Source organism: Psammomys obesus, unplaced genomic scaffold (assembly GCF_907164565.1).
Source record: "Psammomys obesus unplaced genomic scaffold, mPsaObe1.curated_primary_1811, whole genome shotgun sequence".
Lineage (NCBI taxonomy): Eukaryota > Metazoa > Chordata > Mammalia > Rodentia > Muridae > Psammomys > Psammomys obesus.
Window position 1 is genome coordinate 7,340,926 of NW_026596433.1, and position 4,537 is coordinate 7,345,462.

General features: G+C 49.9%; 1 long non-coding RNA gene across 1 annotated transcript in view; it reads right to left on the reverse strand.

Annotated features, from left to right (window-relative positions):
* Positions 1 to 57: 57 nt before the first annotated feature.
* The window catches only part of LOC129669576 (uncharacterized), an 8,424-nt gene continuing 3,944 nt past the window's right edge, over positions 58 to 4,537 (reverse strand). Inside the window, exon 3 of the long non-coding RNA XR_008719045.1 lies at positions 58 to 3,650. This is a non-coding gene — a long non-coding RNA (uncharacterized LOC129669576). The remainder of the gene's footprint in view (positions 3,651 to 4,537) is intronic.

Here is a 4,537-nt window from a genome sequence, read left to right on the forward strand (position 1 = left end):
GGAAGGAAGGAAGGAAGGAAGGAAGGAAGGAAGGAAGGAAGGAAGGATGGATAGTTGTCTAGATCATAGCAGTTTAAACGTTTTGAATGGATATTGCTTATTCCCAAAATTAAAAAGTGGATGGTTGCCTTCAGTTGGTTCAATACCGATAGTTCGATAAATAGGAAATACTTTCTACACTGAGAACCATGTGCTACGGTAAAGACACAGCCCGATTATCTTGGCCTCATTTTAAACAGTGGTTAGTAACAGAAAGATGTGCATCTGCAGGAAAGGACATTGTGTTTCAACATCTATAAATCTGATGATGCACCTACTCTGATACAGTCCCTTCTGGGTCCTGGTCAAGTTTCCAGCCTCTCCTCCTGTCTGGAGAGCTAGCCAGTCCTCAAAATCCTTTCCTAGTTGAGATTTTGTTCCCAAAATGCAATGGAATAGCCCTAACTGCCTCTGTGAAGGCAAAACGCCCTAGGTAACCTGAGCCTGCGGTTCCCTCCCATCTGGGGAGGAAAAAAAAAAGTGGGGGGTGGGAGATCGGAAGAAAAGAGAAAAATACTGAGAAACATGTTTTGGCAGACAAGGCCTTCGGAGACTACCATGTGCGGGCCATATTGAGCAAGCCCGGGTCTTTGAAGTTTTTCTGAATGTAAAGGCATTATTCTTTCTCAAACTGTGGCTAAGTAGTACAGACGTTAAAACAATGAGGCCAGAAGGCGCAGACGCGGGACTAAGTGTTTAATTCGTCCTTCACCCAAGTGCCTGCCACCAGCTAGATCCCCAGTTTGCACCCAAGCAGCTGGCAGGGCTGCCAACCTCAGAGCCCCATCTCCGGACTCGGGTTTGTCTGGGTCCTAGAACACCTTAGCCAACTTCGAAAGTAAGTACTTTCCCAAACGCTGGGAGAAAACTTCCCAGATGTTTCCTGTGCTACGGAAAGCAGCTCAGGTTGGATCTGAAACATTTTTCTTACAATGGCACGTCGGCGGCGGGTCAAAGGGCCCATCAGGGGCCCCGCGAACCCGGCTCCCCGGCAAGCAGCTAGATGCGCCCCAGCCTCTGTGCGCCCAAGTCTCACGCCCACCCGGGATCCCTGGGAGCGTCCTGCAGAGAGGGACACAGAGGGAGGGAGTACAGGGGACGTTTTATTCAGTGTGGAATTGTAAATCTCACCCGAAGATCTTTAGTTCATTTGCTCTATAATCTATCGTGAGATTTTCAGTTATCGGGCCCCTGTTATAAATTCTTCCTTTCAGGGCAGAGAAGCAGCTTAATTAAAACGAAGGACTAATTCCACTCGCGGTTGGTTGCTCCAGGGACCTGCCTTTTCCCTTCCCTCAAACAGCCAGGGCAGATTCCAGGGGTGGGTGGGACAGGAGCAGGACGGGGATTACAAACCGCTACACCTACACACTGTGGTAGCCAAGGGTTCCTAGAGAGCAGGGCGGCCAACTCCAGGTGCTTCCGGGTCTCAGCAAGCACTTCCGGGCTGTGTGCGCCACTCTGCTTAGCATCAGAGCTGTGGCTGGGTTATCAAACAGTAGCGAAGGTATTTGCTTTCAGAGGGCTTGGCAACCACTTTGGCACAATGCTGTCCCAGATTGTCCTTTAATTTACAAGACGCTCCAGCACTCTAGCACTTTATGCTCTTAGACATCTCCTGCAGGGAGAGAGCTGTGCAGCTAGGGCACTGCCTCAGCCTTCCGGTAGCTGCTCCCTTCCTCGCTGGGGCACTTCAGGGACTGTTTCCACAGAGTAAATGCACTGGGCCCAAGATGAATGGGCTTTCTACACACAGGCCTCTGGAGAGGTCCCTGTTCCTAGACATCTGGATTATGCTTGGACCTGGGCCCATTGGCCCTGCTCAGTCTGAACTTTTGGGGTCAGGAAATACACACAACTGGCAGTAATGTCCTGCCAGTTAAACCCGTCAGCCAGAGCAAGGTCCTTCCAGACCTTCCTCCTACTCAGGAGGAACTGGGTATCAGCCTTTTAGGGAGGCATCTGGTAGAAAGTGAGAGAAGGTCCTCCCGAGATTACCTCAATCTCTCTTTTTTTAAAAAATTCTTTTTCTTTATTTCTTTTAGGTATATGAATGCTCTATCTGCAGGTGCACAGACATTCCAGAAGCGGGCATCAGATCACATTATAGATGGTTGTGAGCCACCATGTGGTTGCTGGGAATTGAACTCAGGATCTCTGGAAGAGCAGACAGTGCTCTCAACCACTGAGCCATCTCCCCAGCCCCTATCTCAATCTCTTATGAGACCATGAAATGAACTGAAACTGATGAGCGCTTGTGGGCCTTCGCTTCTGATCCCTCAACTGCCCCTTCTCCCTCAGAACTCCCATCTGTCAACCAGGATCAGTGCTGTAGCCCACTGTGCTCAGATCTTTGGCAGGCCTTTTAAGGAAACAAGGTCAGGTTCCCACAGGCCTGAGAATTAGTGAGTTAGTGGAACAATGAGAGGGTAACCATTAAAATCATTCCCCCCCACCCCCCGTGGAACTTTTTCTGCAATGAATCAAAGGCACACAGAAAATATATACAGTATGCCTGGCTTTCTTTTTCTGACCCTTCCTCAACCTGGCTTTCTCTCTGCAGGAGACGCTTTGGAGTTCCCCTCATGGAGGATGGATTGGGAAAGTACAGCCCAGGTAAGCATGGGAGCCACATGTCTCGTGAATTGAAGAAAAGAAAATCATCTCCAAATGCAACCAGCCAGGTGTGGGAAGAAGGTGAAAGGAGAATAGGAAATCTGAATATCTCCTAGTCGAGTCGGCAGGCTCCACACAGGGTGCTGAGGTGTGAGAAACAGTCAAGCTTTTGGAGCAGTGGAGTCAGAAGTTTTGGCAGCTGTTAGATAACTTCCTGAGCTGCAATAAAGTTCACGTGACCAAAAAGATGTTTTCCATGTTCGGTTGCCCGGTTCCTTTCCTCGCTCTCTTCTGTCTTGCAGGCTTAGGAGATTTTACTGGGTCCTAGTTGAATGGTGGTACTAACCAGACTTGGACCTAGGGCAGTGCCCTTGAGGCTGAGGTTCGTTCGCAGTAGCAGTGACAAGCTCGGCTTCTCAGGTCTCGGCCGGCCGCAAGTATCACCAAGGCCTCTTTTTTTTTTCCTCCCCCAAATGCGGAATCCTGGCTGTCCCCCTTTTAACCTTCAGCTTGTCTGTTTCTGACCCTCCACAAACGCTTTATACTTAAAAAGAAAAAAGAAAAAAAAAAAAAAAAAAAAACAACTATGTGAAGTTCCAGGAGTCTTTCGAGGCCGGCGCCTTCCGGCTGAAGCAGTCATGTTGCTGGAATCATGCATAATTAGGGCCTGACCACTATGGAAATATAAACAAGATGTTTACTTTCCTTACCAAGAGGAAAAAAAAAAAAAGGAGGCCTGGTGTTCGAAGAGAGACTCCTTAGGAAGCGAAGCAGCATGCATCAGAGGGGGCAAACACCTGTGGGTTTGAACTGCCCACCTAGGGAGGGCCGAGAAGAACTCTGATCTAGCTGTTGCTCCTTGGCCTGCGTTTCTGGGTGCAGCGCTGGGCTCCAGTGGAGCCAACATTGCAGGTGTCTCCGCTTGATTCCAGTGGCCATCTCAACTCCAAGCCTCTCTCAATCTCAGATTTCCTCGTGATGCATTTGTGACTGACCTAGAAGACAGGCATAGAAGAGAAATCTGTGCACCAAACTCCCAAGGACCACCCCATACGGGGAGAGCAGAACGTGGACTTCCTCAAAGAGCAAACCTGGCTCAACAAGATTGAGAATAGGCACCTGGAAGCCTGTCTGAGGACACTCTCGTGAGATCCCAGGGAAGGACTAAGATTCATTGTCAAGGGTCTTAGCCAGGAGTGGGGAAGGCAAGGGGACCATCGAGTCTGGCAGGCCACATCCTAACACGGGATGCAAGATTTTCTCTGACGACCCAAGAGACCGAACTGCGAGGGTAGCTGGTCGGAGGCGGCACTGTTAGTGTTCCAGGTTTGTAAGTGCGAAGACAAGGTGGCCATAAGTCGGTCCGGAAGCCAAGACCAAACCAACGTGTGCAACCCCTGCCCCCTCGCATCCATAGTTTGCCACTCAGCCTGGCGAGCGACTCTTCGAGAACTTTCCAGTTCTGCAGGAATAGAGAATCTGCCCCCACTCCTGACGGCTTTTAGGACAGATTTACGCTTACACTAGTCTTCTTCAAAAAAGAAAGAGCAGCATTATTTGAAGTGTCTTCAAATTCCCAGAGCCTGTTGCAGCGGGCTTAGCTTAACAGTCCAAGTAATAACCTCCCAGCCCCGCGCGACCGCAAGAGCGTGGAGCCCACCGGGGGGAGTCCTACAACCTGAGGACGCCTAAGGCAGTGACGCCGGCCACGGTTTGATTCCCAAAGAGCCACCGAGCAGCAGCAGCAACTGTTTTACTCATTTGGATTCCTTTCTTTGGGGACTTGGCTTCGGAAATCTCTCTGGTCATTAACAAATGCAATAAGATCACTCTGAACACACACACACACACACACACACACACACACACACACACACACACA